Source organism: Chelonus insularis, unplaced genomic scaffold, assembly GCF_013357705.1.
Source record: "Chelonus insularis isolate UGA/USDA-ARS -01 unplaced genomic scaffold, ASM1335770v1 contig_253_pilon, whole genome shotgun sequence".
Lineage (NCBI taxonomy): Eukaryota > Metazoa > Arthropoda > Insecta > Hymenoptera > Braconidae > Chelonus > Chelonus insularis.
In genome coordinates this window covers 39,459-55,756 of record NW_023276448.1, presented here as the reverse complement: position 1 = coordinate 55,756, position 16,298 = coordinate 39,459, and the positions used below count along the sequence as shown (strand labels likewise).

General features: G+C 31.2%; 2 long non-coding RNA genes across 2 annotated transcripts; both read right to left on the bottom strand.

Moving 5' to 3' along the window:
• Positions 1–11,873: 11,873 nt before the first annotated feature.
• LOC118064793 (uncharacterized) lies at positions 11,874–14,622 on the bottom strand. The gene is made up of 2 exons (XR_004690088.1): positions 14,504–14,622; positions 11,874–14,421 (listed from the first exon to the last, which is right to left on the bottom strand). It is a non-coding gene; the product is annotated as an uncharacterized lncRNA (long non-coding RNA).
• A 506-nt stretch (positions 14,623–15,128) lies between these two features.
• LOC118064794 (uncharacterized) lies at positions 15,129–15,990 on the bottom strand. Its single transcript, XR_004690089.1, has 3 exons — positions 15,799–15,990; positions 15,291–15,704; positions 15,129–15,214 (listed from the first exon to the last, which is right to left on the bottom strand). It is a non-coding gene; the product is annotated as an uncharacterized lncRNA (long non-coding RNA).
• Positions 15,991–16,298: the final 308 nt, after the last annotated feature.

Sequence of the window (16,298 nt, the reverse complement as noted above, 5' to 3'; positions counted from 1 at the left end):
TTTGTATATCGGATCCTACTGATACACTCACACGTGAATAGTCCTTACCAAGAAGATTTTGTGTCACAACGATCTTCGAATTTGTGGTTATAGTTGGATCGGACAACGACTGTTTCTTCTGTTCGATAATATGCGTCTTTTAGTTGATGAGAAACGGACACAGAAAACAATACGTTCTTACTGATGAACAGTTAATTAACAAATCTGATAATAAGTTATTGTCAAAGTTGCATAAAGCATAAGGCTAGATGTTTTTAATATTAACTTCTCGAAAATTATGTAGTTAAATCGGACATCGATATTCTTAATGTTCAAATCTAAAAGAAGTTGAATGTTTATCCATTTTTTTGCAAATAATAAACATCGAACTACACATAATTTACACAAAATATAAATTTCTGTTAAATTCGGTGAATTCATGAGAATAAGACAATTTGCTAAAGAAGTCAAAGTTATCTATTCTTTCGAGTTGTTGATATGTCTTGTATAATCAAAGGTACGGTTATAGTATAGTTATTGTATAGTTAAAGGTACGGAGAAACGGACACAGAAAACAATACGTTCTTACTGATGAACAGTTAATTAACAAATCTGATCCAATGATAAAAGTTTTCAATCTTTGACAACTTTTGCGACTTCTCTAATAGTTTAGGGCATGATGTTAACACCAGACAAGTTTAATTCCTAAAGTGAATAATACGAAGGTGTTAAGATAGTTGACACCGTTGATGCTGAGACTCGTTACCGTTTGTCTCTATCTTTAAAAATTACTCGATCGAATAAAGTCTTACGATCATGAATGATTTTTAATGTTTCTAAAAAAAAAAATCAGAGAAGTTTCAGAAAGTTTAGGAATTTTTATGGATCGATGAATGATGATGTTTTTTTTCAATCTGGCAACTTTTCAGTCAAAAATTTTGAGCACGAGATAACTGCAAATGTGTCTTGAAATGATAAGTATTTAATAATATCTTTCATAATATCATTATGGAGATTGCTGAGATGATTGTCCGGAAGTGATCGATTACTTCTACCAATAGAACAAGGCTCTTGACAGTGGTATTCCAATAATTCTATGATTTTAAAGATGAAAATATCACAATTGTCGATTTCACAAGAATAAATTTTTGATGAGTACAATTGCAATTAAAAAGAAAGCGTAACAACTTTAGGTGACAAACATACGTTTATCGACATCACACAATCACGATCAATTCCAAGTATAAAAAACCAATATTCATGTTGAAATTTTACGTATATCACACTTTGATGATGTACAGAAGCTTAGAATTATAAGTAAAAAATATATAACTTTGTAATACTTTTTTATTGTTACAATGACACTAACAATAAAACTGAGGAACAAATATAGCATCGTACCAGTACATAAAAGGATTATAAACCTTTAAAGCGTCTGTTTCAATATAAACAAAAATTGCGTCATACCGGCGTGAACGTATGTATTGTCCACGTAATTGAATTTCTCGAATGACGCAGTACTGTAGTGTGTATACACATTTGTTGGGGTAGACAAAGAGGCTTGAGGGACACACGTCTTCTACACATGCCGATGAAATGCTGGTCTATGATACAGACCGCTTATGGCGCGGTTGCTTGCTGACGCATAGAGTCCCTCAAGGCAGAGTCTGACGAGATGACGCCATATTGTTCGATTTCTGCCTAAAGTCCCATAAAAACTAAAGGAACTAGTCCTGCCTGACTCTATCTTGCCAGACTCTACCATAAGGGACTTTACTGACGCAGGTTGACACAGATTGAAGAGTGCATCGCTATAATTGTTTTGAAGTGCTGCGCTTTCTGAACAGTACACTTTTCTATTTATTTTGACACAAGTACTGTTTTTTGTTAAGTTGGCAAATTTTCTACTATCATATAACGTTGATATATAGTTATGCATCATTTTAAGCTGTCATGCTTCGTTTTTTTTTAATTTAAGTGATTTTAACAAGTGTTTCGTGATTCGTTAAAGCTGTTGAGCTTCCTTTTTTGTTCGTTATTTAATTGCTTCTAACCTTGCAGTAGTCGTGTTCATGGTAGTGATCACTTCTTGAAAAAACAATGGAATCATTGCAACAGTGACTTAAAAAATACATCAGAAATAATGATAAAAATCGTGAAGAAGAAAATCGTCGAAGTAAACGAAAACTGGGGTTGATACCAATTGTTCCAGCCGGATACAATGATGCTGAAGATAACTTTGTACTACAACCGCTGCCAATGCGTACAATACGTCCTTATCCTAAATTAAGAAATGATAAAGATGATGATGTATTAAAGCTGATGTTATTCAACCTACCACCTAATATGAAAGAAAACGATATTCGAACGATGCTTTCAGAAGATGATTCCAATTATAAAATTCAAATAGATGGCATAAAAGCATGGATAACCGTAAGTTTTCGAAGAAAGTTTAACAGTCCAATGTAACGGAAAGGACAATAAATATTCCATTCAAAAAGGAACTTACTATACAATATCAATCATTTCGAGATATATTTTGTCTGATGTGTTGTTCTAAATTTTTATCACAAAAAATCGCGAGATTGAGGCAAAAAATCATCATCCAGCCTTCTACTTAATCTTCACAACTCTCTTCTACAGCTCTACATTTCTTCGTTCGACCTTCCCAAATAAAAAATGAACATAAGTACCTATTCAAAAAAATAATTTTAGCAGACCAAGAAAGTCTTTAATACGTTGCAGTTGCAGTAGTTTTAATTAACTTGCAACCCGCATATAATTCGTTATAAGAATTGGATTTGTCGAGAATCATAATTTCATCAAAAATTATTGAAGGAATTTTAGAAAATCGCAGAGTCTTACATATACAATACTAAAGGAAGTTGTGATCGAGAAATGCAAACATTATTTCTGCAAGAGAATCTAACTTCACAGACAATCATTAAACTTGGCATTTGTTGCAACAATAACTTTTCTCGAGAATCCTTTGTTCATGCTACATGTTCAGCAATTAAATCAATAGTATTAAAGAAATGTCACAAATTACATGCCAATTGCCTAGGGGATTTTTTGGAATGAAGCAACGTCACCAATTCAATAATAGATGATAATGATGCAGTGGGAACGAATGCATTTTATATTTTTATAAAAAGCTTATGGAGGAGCAGTATAAAAAATCTTGATATCACAGTTGACAGATATTTAACTTCAAAATGGGATATGTTAAGAGATTGGGATCAGCCTTTTACAATATTAGACAAACTAACGATGAAAGGATTTAAAAAAGTCGAGAGTAACATAATTAATTGCTTCCTGACTAATACACCCAATTTGAAATTAACTCATATTCCAAGTAAGTAGTAGTTTTGACCGTTTTTTTTAATTAAATGTTTTAGAAATATTACTGTTATTGAATTATTTTATTCCAGATTTTTATATAAAAACGGAAATTTTAAGATTCGACTGCACTATTGTTGAAGACATAGCATTGACAAATGTCAAGTATGATGCGTTCTGGAATTTTCATTTACCTCTATGAAAATTGATGACTATCAACAACCTTGCTACGTCGCTGAAACTATTAAAAAGTTTTATATTAAACAATAGAACTGCAAAAGTGGTTGATCTAAGGAACGCGGGTCGCTTGTTTTTGTTAGAGGAATTTCTGGCTTTACAATTTCAGAACAGGAATGATCAATTTACAAAATCAATTGACTTAGTCTTTAAACGTAGTTTAAAATACATTTGTGCTAAAATAAATGCTAAGTTAAGGCATCATATCTTGTCGGGAATTCCTCTAATTAAAATAAGGTTCTCGTAATATGTTGATCTATGAGGCGTCGTCCTTCCTTCAATTCAATCATAACATTATCACACATAGAGCACTATATTTAACTCTATGCTATTTGTAACAAGAAATTTAGATGACTTGCATCGTTTTCTTATATTATAATATTCGGTACTAATTCATTTGTAATTTCTAAGAATTGTTATTGTTGTTTAAATACAGAAAAATATACTTTGAAATTAACTAATCCAATTAACTGTAGGAAATATGAAACTGTTAACATTCATAGCATAGCGTTTAAGAATTATTCCGAAATGTAACATTACTTCATAATACTTTTTGGGCATTCTTATTTTAAATACTTAAGAAATAAACAATTTGCGATTGAAAAGTATTCAGTACAGTTAAATGATTCATTGTTTTATGTAATTACACGTATATTGTAGTATATTCCTTTTTTATATATGTTATTAATGAGCAATCTAACAGCCGAAAATAAAACAACTTCAACCATGGAAAAACTATAGATTTTTATAATTTATATATTGAAACAGATAACTTGATGTTCTGTAATTACCTTTCGTTCATGACCTTCCTATTATACTCCATCTGATCAAACCTTAAATAATTCTTGTGACGGATATAATCATATACATTAAAAATGCGTTGTCCTTCCTTCATGTAAATAACAACTTTAACACGTATGGAGCTCTATAATACCTAATAATTAGTAGAAGTGAATTTTTATTTCTATTTATGATAAATTAATGATGGACAAGAATGTTCGAAAATTATTATCAAGTCTTTCTACGTCAAGAAAAGATTTACATTAAAAACATAACTCTATTATTAGTTCTATTTTTATAATTTCTATAATTTTAAATATTTTTAAGTTATTTATTTACCTGTCGATAAATAGTCACTACAACTAACTTTACGAGTTGCTGATTGACTACTGTTATGGAGTTCGATTAACTGTAAATAGCAACATGGATCTGTGAGTTGCATTGACTACAAAAAATAATTACTGTAATATTAAAAGATTAGTTGTCGTAACTAGTGAAATGGAGTCCAATGTTTCCGGTCTTCGCAATCATTTTAATATCATTGATAAAAAAAATTATCATAAATAGTCACTACAACTAACTTCTCCAGTTGCTAATTGACTACTTTCATGAAGTTCAATCAACTGTGTGAATTATAGTTGTTACTTTTTAGTTCCCGCACCTATCAAAAAATAGTTACTCTGACTACTTTCATGAAGTTGAATGCTGGAAGTTGTTCGAATTTTTCCGAATCAGTTCATCCAACTCCGTTTTCATAATTCACCGTACTACTCCTTCCACCCAAGTACTTACGAGTAGTTGATGCAACTGTATTTCTCCCAACTATCGTGAATAGTTACTTCAACCAGTTTTCTAGTTGCAGCAACTATTTTTCAGTTACCGCAACTACAAATATTACTACTACTCACGATAGTCCAATATAGTCCAAGGGTGCGAATAAAAATAGGGATAATAAAAAAGCAAATCTCCTATTTGAAACGAAGGTTTATTTTCGTAAAATTATATAGGGATTCCAAAAAAGCTATTCGCAGTTAAAAAAAATGTACGCATCATCGATTTTTTTTATTTTAAGCAATTTTAGTTCACTAGATCCTACATATTTTTATTAATAACTTTTACAGTTATACAAAAATCGACGATACTTCACACGACATCTTTTGTTCTTAACCGTCTAACAAAGATTGCTGCCATCTCACTTTTCTTATTTTCCGCTTACTTTATGAGATATTCAATCTCAAAGAATGAAAAAAAGCGTACTACCTATTTTACAAAAATCATGTTAATTTGTCGATATTACAGAATGCTTTTCAATTAACCTCAAAACGGTTCCGTACTATATGATCGACAAACCTGAATAAAATTCTGAATTAAAGTCTTTAGTTGTCGATAAACAATATGAAACATAGGTGAAAAAGAAAAACGATTGAATTGTTTAATGTTATACTACGAAATTGCAAAAAACAAAAAATGTCCTGGGAAGTATCGTTGATTTCTACCTAGCTGAAAAGTTATTAATGAAAATGTATGGGTTCCAGTGGGCAAAAATTGTTTATAACAAACAATTTAATGTCGCGTACTTTTTTTTCCTGCGAATAACTTATTTAAAATCCCCATATAAATTTACTTAAAATAAACAATGGTTCAAAATGAGAGGTTCGATTCGCTCATCAAATTGCACTCTTACTGGACTACGAATTCTCTCCACCCTCGATTCACTCGTACTGCCAGCCGTTGAACTCATGAAATTAAAGAAAACACATAGATCGATGATCCTACACAATTTTCTTGTTTTATTATGATCCTTGACCAGAACTTAATAAAATTTAATTAATTTTTAGATTTAGCGCCGATTTCCGTCTATCCACGAATACAAACTTCAATATCACCTTCTAATCGACGTGGATCGGCTACTAATGGTCTATATTTTTCATCATCATCGACGTCGTTGTGTAAAGTACTAGTTACCATCATTTCTTATAAACAATTAAATAACTTTCAACTTTGCATACGTTCATCACAGCCAATCGAATCACAAAAATATCATCATGCATCGAAAGTTATTGGTAAGCAAAATTGGAACCGAAATATCTATAAAATCTGTTTGATATAGATATAATTAAAGTTTATCTTTTTCAGATAATCAATATTCAATAGAACTGATGGCAATGAATTCGGATGAAAGAGATATCATATCATTTCAATTATTGATTGAAGTCTCCTATGAATCTAATAATAATGGTTACGAGGTCATTCAGGAAAGTGTCCAATTACCTTTGAGAATTTTCTTTCAGCGATGTGTGCCTGCAAATAATACCGTATTCATAGTAAAATTCCATAGCTCTTGTTCATTGAATTACTTTGATAAATCCGTAGGTAAGTTATCCATTCTTTCTTTCAATACGCTATTTATAAAAATATATTTCTTGTTCGATTAAATCTCAATTGATCTGTGTTGATGTGTTTCAAAGTTTTCGATTTCTGTACACCCTTACCCTCAAGCCGTCTTGTTTTTCTTCAAAAGATAGTATAATTTCGAGTGACTTATCAGAGACATTTGTTTATATGGTAAACCGTGTGATCCAGTATTTTTAATTGAATAAAAAAAATGAAATAAATGTTCGCATCATATGGGTCATATTTAAAGAACAAACTTTTCGATTACCACCAGCGTTAAAAGTTGCGTTAGCATAAATCGTACAGGCCATACATTAAAAATTACATTTCCAAATCACTATCCGTGTCGTGAATTACATAAGTCACATAGCTTGTACTGAAGTTCTTCATCAAATGAGCACTTGTGTCACAAGCTGCACACTCAGAATGTAGAATTATAGTCCAGCAGCCGTTATTTTGAGCTTAAAATTAATTATTTCTAATTTTTCGACAACGTCAACTTACGGCAACATGCGTTTACAAGATGTGTTCTGAATCTTCTTGAATTGATAGGGTATGCATTTTTATGTACGACACCGTGTTAAGTGTCTGAAAGTCACAATAAGTAAAACTATGACTATTAGAAAATTAAAAACACTGTATTAATGATTTAGCAGGTGGTTAAAAACTTTTGATTGGTAGTGTAAGTTTTCCGAATTCTGAAAATTGCTCGAAATTTAGGGAGAGTCTACAAAAGTTACAGACGGCTCAAAAACTTGATCAACAAATCAAACATTTTCGAGATCATTCTGAAAAGTTCTAGATTTTTTCAAAAATACTCGTCCATACAAAATACTCAATTATAGGAATTTAGGCACATTCTTGGTAATTCTATTTAAACAAAGTCAATAATATCCAATCTTTCTCCCTGATATTCTATTTTAACTGACTTTTTTTACATTTTGTTATTCATAATTCAACGTTTCATCGAAATCAATTGAGCCATTCTTTAATTTAGCCCCGACAGAGAGTCTGATAGACCATCTTTTTAAAAATAGTCATTTATGTTTGAATAGCCTGCTACTTTTTATATAAGTAATTTATTTATAACCATTCAATTATTTTATAGTTTCTGAACTTTCATTTTTCATTGCTTGTGAATTAGTAATTTGATAATTTAATTTTCAATTTGCCATTATTTTGTAATATAAAATATTCGATTTCTGGAATATTATTGTTTTATTTTGTTATTATTTTTATTTAGAATTAAGTGATAATTTAAATATAGAAAATTATGATTTTTTTTGCTCAACGTGAATACTACTATTGTTGAGTAAATAATGAATGCAAAATTGCTGGGTACACTCGTTCAAAGATGTACGATAATTGATTAACCAAATTAATCATTTTTTTATTAATAGGGAACAGTCATAGAAGTGATATCATGAGTACAGTAAAATTATTCATGTTGAATCAGCACCAATGCGTTAACTACACGACAATGTGGGTTGTAAGGCCGCGTTGTACACTTAAAACCGTTTAGTTTCATTGAATGCTAATTTTTTGGAATACTGAGTGATAATGAATGAGTTTTAATAATGAATTCTATGAGTTATTGAGTTGAGTTCGTGAGTACAAAGATGAAAAAAAATAAGTAGCCGTGACTGAATAAGTGTGTTGGATGAGTACGAAATGAGTGCACGAAAAAATGAGTAACAGTCACGCGTTGGATGAATGCTCTTCATAAACTGATCGACGGCTGATCTTGACTGATTACTGAACTTTGGTCCGCATTGATAGTGCGCTGATAGGTCATCAGATGAGCTTGACATCAAAATAACCAATTCAGTAATCGATTACTGAATATAACTATATAAATTTCTGACGTCTGTCTATCTGTCCGTCTGTTCAAGGTAATCTCCGAAATGACTGATCCGGTTATGACCACATTTTGCAGACATTTAAAAGGCATTATGGAGAAGGTCATATAGTGTACCTTTTGCTCATTTGAATTGTTTGTAACAATTAAATTTGATATAAATCATGAAAATCGAGAACTATTTAGTATATCAAAGGTCTTAAAAGAGGAAATTATTCTTTCTACTGAAATAAAGTGCCAAACAACGAAGAATGTATGGAAGTATGCTTCTTTTGTTTATAACAATTGATTTCATTGTAAAGGAGTAGAAATTAAGTCTTATAATAGAATTCTTATTATTTCTTTTATTATCAATACTTACGTAAATATCATTTTTTTAGTAATTCTATTACATTGTATAGGTTTCTAGAATGGGAGATTTGCGGACAAAGTCGGGGAAATATGTGAGTCATATTATAGCTGTATATAATCGTGCTTAACTGTATAAGATTCGTATATAACTATGGACGAGCAACTCAAGGACACAAGATGCCGAGTTTGCCACGGTGATGTAGATGAGACGCTATTTCATGTATTATCAGCTTGCCCGATATTAGCGCGCTCAGCCTACATTCACCGGCATAACGCCGCCCTAAGAGTGCTGTATTACTACCTTCGGCACTCTTATGGAATAGACGAGACACCAGTGCTGCCCTATCTGCCCAGTGAAATTGAGTCAGTCGTTGAGAACGGGAGAGCAAAAATTCTTTGGAATTACCCACTCTTCACGCCCCAACGTATTGAACACAATAAGCCGGATATTACTCTTTTCGACCATACCACCAAGCACGTATATTACATTGAGTTCTCAGCCCCGGCTGAGACAAATATAGAGACGTTTGAAATAATGACTGAACGACTGCAGCCTCGGCTCACCCTCAAGCCTGAGGGAGTCGAGTGCCTGCACGATAATCCCGTCTGGTCGGGCCCCAGGTGGATTGGAGCCCTGAGATCCCTGGCCAGAGATCTTTGTAAAAAAAAAAAAAATAATAATTTTGGTAGAGTAATAATAATAATAGTAGTTTCAATACAAATTATAATTTTAGAAATAATTTTAAAGAAGATAATAAAAATAATTCGTTTAACGGAGATTTTAGGTCAAATTCTCAAAATCAAAATTCTTCGCAAATTTTCGAATGTTGGATTTGTGGTGAAAAAGGACATACTAAGAAAAATTGTCAGGTTCTTTAAGCTGTTCAAGCCAGTTTATCAAATATTCATAATTCTAATGAGTCAACTGGTGAAGGTTCATCGAAAAAAAAATTCCGTTAAAACTAGAAAATTGATTTTTCTTTGATGGTTCTTCTAAACAGAAACTTTTACTTAGAGGAGAAATAAATAGTAAAGAATGTATCATGACAGTTGATAATGCTACTGATATTACGGTTGTTAATTCTCCTTTGTTAAAAGGAAAGGTAACTGTTTCGAATAATTCTTCTGTTCCTTATTCTAATTTTACAGTTTCAGGTGATAAATTTGATTTTGACTTTATCGAGACTATAGAAATAAAGATAAGATATAATATACTGTAAATCTTATTCTTATATATCTACGAAATCGGAGAAGAATGTATTCTAGGATTAGATTTTTTAATCAAGTCTGGTTTATTAACTGATTTCAAAGATCTTCTTGACAAAACATTCTCAGAAGGTAATAAAGTTGTTTCAACAAATAGAATTAGTTATATATATATTATAATTGATTAGTTATATATATATATATATATATATATATATATATATATTTTTTCTCCTTTAGTCTGCCCCGCCGCCCCTGCACTTAGCCACGGGGCCATTGTACTGGGTCCAAACTTATGGTAAAGGCGGTCTTAGGTGGGTTGGTACAGCGCGGCCTCGTAGCAAAACTGCAGAAGCCTGTCCGTCCCGACCGTCTCGAGAATGGGTGCGTCGGTCCCAAGGTTCCCTAACAGGCGCTGCCTGGGTTCCCTTAGCCCCGAGCATTCCCTTATCATGTGGAGAGGCGTCTCTTCTTCCTCACCACACCACCGGCACGCGGATTCCTCTCCGCGTCCCAGCATCTTCATATGGCGTCGAGTTAGCCAGTGTCCTGTGACGGTGCCCACGGCCACTCTAAGCCTTCTTTTATCCAGTTCGATCAGGTCCCTACTCACTTGAGTTGTGGGTTTCCTGATGAACGCTCTGGTGTGCCTCATCCCCGAGGTCTCCTAGTTATATATATTAGTTATAGATATTTAGATCTAAAACTGCTTTTTGTATTTGGAATGAGGTTTGGCAATTTAAGGTTCTTACTTTTGGCTTGTGTAATGCTCCTGCCCCCTTCGTTAAACTCATGAACATAGTTTTAAAAGGTCTCCTCGGCAAAATTTGTTTAGTTTATTTAGATTATATAATTATTTTCAGTAAGAGTCTTGATAAACATTTCATTCATCTTTAAAATGTTCACGGAAAAAAGGGCATTGTAACTTCTATCAGTATACCCGATCAAATTTTACAACGTGACGTAACCCGGTGTCGCTTCGTTCATAAAAATGTAATAATTACATCTTCAAAATATGCGGTAATTATTACAACGCGAATTGATAAACCTTTCAATGTAAAAGAGTGAATAGACCATAAAATCATTATAGTTTCGCGATTGTAAAACTGCCCTAGCTATTAATTATTACATAGCCACAATGTAATTTTTGAAGGAAGCAGTAAAAAATATTACCGTCCAATCTTTTATTACTATCAAGTTTAAATGTAATATTCATAAATATTATGCATAAAATCTATTTATATTTGATAAAAATTTTATATTTATTTTATGGAATTTATTTGGAGTTACGTGTCTAAAATTTAAATTAATAATTATAATTTTCGTATTTTTATGTAAATAAATATACAAATTTAAATTGTTATTAAATAATTTTATTTATTTAATATTATATAAAATTACATTTTATAATTTCAAATTAAAAATCGTAATTTTTAATAATGTAGTATGAAAAATAGTATTGCAAAACTAGAATAAATTATGTAAATTTATGAACAATAGTTATCAGTAATAATCGAAATTATATTCTGCTAATAAAATCCTAATTATTTGGTAATCGCGTTATTGACGCAACACTATCTACCTCTGAGAAATTAACCATAGAATATTTTGTTAAATAATTATTTTCAACTACCTCGTAGGCTTGATAATGATAGCTGTAAAATGTTTTTTCTATGTGTCTAATAGGTCCAAACTGAGTATTACAACTATCATTAAAATTAGAGGAAAATACTGTTTGAAGTTTTTATTGATGTTTAAGAGCAAGAGAATAAGGTAAATTCCTGCTAGAATTCGTCAGTCTCACAATTTCCATAAACCACTTCTTTTTACATTCAAAATGCATCGTCCATATATGAATTAATGGTCCTACTAGCTGACTAACTCGTTTATGATGCAGTGTATGATGCATTTTTGGTTTAAAACTTCTTTTTGTTATTAACTGATACATTTGCATGTGATGAATTATCATGTTATGCAATAAGTCATATGTCGAAGTATGATGTACTTTTTTATACAGCAAATCTAATATTTCATTAAAAGAAATATATAAATACCACATTCGATCATTTTCAGGAATACGATCACCAATTAGCATCCCTAAGTGTCTCATTAAACAAGCGCATTCAGCAGAAGACATTTTTATGTTCAAATTCTTTACAGAGTCAGGTGGAACATCGGGGGGTATATTACGTTTACGATTTGGCCAAAATCAAATGATTCTATTCGATTATTCAATGTCTCAGTATCAACAAATTTAGCTGTATGCACTATGTAATATAAAATATCAGAAAGTTCGTATATGCCAATACCCTCCAGATAATCGTGCATCAAGTCGACTGATAAATGCATTGTTACATGAAAAAATGGAACTTTGTTCCACACACACTCCTCAACAATACTGAGAGTATGCTTCCCTTTTCCCTGACCAAGTATTTGAATTGCTGATGCATATGATTTTTTGGTTCTTATCAAAGTTTCTATTTCGGATGTTGCAGGTGATGTTAAAACTTTAGGCATTTCACAAAAACGTCACGGATATGTACAATTAAAAGAGCTTGTGAATCCAAGTAACTCGTGCATACCCAAATTATCGCCAAGTATTAATCCTAAAGAAAAGTAAATTGTTTCAACACCATCATCCGTATGAATTTTTATACCTACGGTTGAAAGATCTTTTAAGTCTTGGATAAATTGGCGGAAAATAGCCCGATGTCCAAAAATTTTTCTATCGATAGTCTGGAATATCTGTATAAGGTACATAAAATCTAATTTACTTTTCAATTCTGGAGGTAATAATGCTATATGTAAATATACTCCACTGATTTTTCCACTACCACCTGTGTGTATTCATTGTTCAATTGTTTGCTTCAAAATCATCGAAATAAATAAATAAAGGCATGAAAAATTTACTTTCAAAATTTTTCATTATGGTTTGCCACAAGTTGCCCTGTACAAAATTTGAAATAATACCATCGCGTTGCTGATGCTCCAAAAACTGAGCATATAATTTTATTCTTGGTAATACAGATGGTATTTCGGGAAATCTTTTAAGCACTGGTGCTATTGGAATGTATTGTATAACAGCTTTTTCATGTGATGAAATATGCTTATTTTTTTTACTTTTAATTCGAATATCTGCACCAACTACAACTGGAATCGGTGGTATAAAATCACCTTTTTCTCTGTATTTTTTTAATCTTTTCCATTCTGTATTTACTTCGGAAAAACAATTAGTAAAACTATCAAACATTTTTGTTATATTTTTTGCTTTATCAGAATCGACATTAAAATCATTCAAACAGTCATTAACTTCGTTTTTTAAAAATAATAATACATTATTATTTAGAAAATTGTCTAACTCTTTAATAATAATACTATCAATGGTTTTGCGTGGAAAATCATATTGACCATATGAGTTTGACGATAATTTATGAACTTCTGTAAACAATGTGAATTCGAATGTATTATTTGTTATTTTCTCACAGAAGGATTCTTCACTATTAATAATTTCTTCGTACAGATCATTCCATGACAAATCGTCAACTATATTAGTTTCAGACTCATAACATACAGAGTTTTTATTTGAATTATTTTCAACGCTAACATTAATACGTTCGCTAGGTTGAGAAAGTATATTTAGATTCTTATGTGACTGTAAATGTGCTTTAAAGGATTTTGAATTATTGAATATTCTGTGACAGTTATTAATACATTCGTAGTAGCCTATAGAAAATGTCTCGCGGTTTGTGATGCGTCAAATGTATTTCAAAATCTTGGACAGATTTGAAATAAGCTAAACATGAACATCGTATTACGGCTATAATTACAATATTATTCAATATCTTTGACTATTGTTTCAAGAAATTCAACCTAATAGTAATAAAGTTTGTAAAATAATTTTAACTTTATGCAAATAAAATTTTAGTTTCTTTGTAATTGGTTAAACACTGCTCGAACATCACTTATTAAACCTGATACTGATGATGGTATTGTCCTATCATGAACTGTATCTATTTCATATACTAATTTTTGAATAAAAGCCACGGTGATTTAGCTTTTAATGGAAATTGCAAGTGCAAAATATAATATAAACTGAAGGCTGAATCAACAGCATGAGCTGGGCTTTCCGCATTATAAAGAGTGTCATTTACGAACATAAATGAACTTTTAATATCTGTTAAAGGTCCAACGATGACAGGCCGTGGTCGAAGTGAAATTTTATGCTGTTGTGCCTAGTTAATAAGACTATCTATTGCTTCTCTTTAATTATTAACTGTCTGTAAAAACCAGAAGTTATTATAATATGGAAAGTTAATATTAGAGAATGGTTTAAAAGTGTATAAAATATGAGCTCCTTACTTCAATATGAAAAACAAAGCCTCTTTGCACCTCTGCAGTTGTAGGATTCCATTCATTTTCTTCTGATGTTTTAGACCGTTTTGTTCGACTTGACTGAGAATTATACGAATTAAAAGATATTATATACAACACAGCAGCATCCAATGCAGCTATAGATTCAAAGAATTTTGAAAAAAAATCTTTCTAAATTTTTCCAATTTTTTAAAAAGAAATAAATAAAGTTCGTTGATAGATACAATTTTGACAGAGACACAATATCAATTATTTTGTTAACTTACACTCTGTGAACGTAGACAATTGATAGATAAGATTAGAAAAATTTTTATCTTTCGGTTTTCTTATACCATTCACAAGAATTATCAGGCAGCTCCGGATTTGTGGCCACACTCTTGAAAAAATTCCATGTTTATTTTGATAAATTCGATCAAAATCTTTTTTTAACTAAAAAAAAAGTGCATACTTAGTTAATTAAACTATTTTCCTTCAAATATTTGATCACAGAAGAATGAATACTCACTAATTGAATACCTAATAGCTGTCTTAAGCATGGGAATTTCTGAAAATAACTTTCAGCATCAGAAGTATGCTTTAAGATTTGAGATCATTCATCAAATAATTCATCCCATTTTTGAATTATTTCTTCCCATGGCTCAATATTAGTCATGAAACATTTTATCTTTTCATTAGCATCGTCTAAATCAGGTATCACACCTGAAATAATCACCAATTAATACATAAAAAAACATTAATATTTAGCACTGCTTAACTGAGTAAATATTTTATTTACGTGTTTGATCGACGTTCATCTGCTGAGTAATTAATTTTCGTTTGGTGGCGTGGACGCGTCTCACATATGTATAGTTAGGCAATAATTTTCGTTGAGGGGTATTCCATCTTGCAATTTTGTTTTTCGTATCCGAGGAACATAATAAACACCTTCTGCTTCTTTTGGAAATGTCGTGACAATTTCTTGAGCAAATTTCATATAAATATGAGGTTTTATTTCTGGTAGTTCCAGAAGTCTATCAGTTTCACGTTGAAGAATTAGTGCCACTAATTTGTTTTTGGATGAGTCATCCAGCATTTGATAAACATCATAGAGAACAAGGATATCTTGACCATGAACGCTTTTGTTCAACCACTCACATAGTGGAATTTCAACCAATGGTGATCGAAGATCTCCTTGATAGTTAGGATTATTCTAAAAATAAATTGCATATTACAAAATATTGTTTTCAATTCCATAGGGGTACAAAAAATTAAATACAGGAAATAACAGAAGTAAAAGTACACACCTTCTGCAAAGATGAAATAGGAACTATGGTTCTTTGAGATGGATTAGGTAAAGATGAAGTAGTAACAACACTTTGAGATGGACTGGGTAAAGTAGGATCTAAATTGATAGATTGGTCCGGATTACCATTTGATATATTTGGTGTATCAAGAACTGATAACACTGTGTAGTGACGTTGAACAGTTTACTTATCACCTTGAAATAGGATAATTTTTGATTCTATAAATGTAAGTATTGAATAAAAAAATAAGAAATCGACAGGTTCCGAGCGAAATAATTTTTAGGGCTGAAATAGTTATTTTTATTATTTATAATCTGTGAAAAAAAATTCACATGAACATAAAATTTTTATTAGTCATTATCGTTATTAGTCAATAATGTTTGAATTTTTTGTGGGTTTGCAGTTTTTAATTAGGTTAATTGTGATACAAAAAATATTAAATGCATAATGGAAATCACTCTAATAAAAAAACAGAAATTATTTTTAACTTCCCAGTGGGA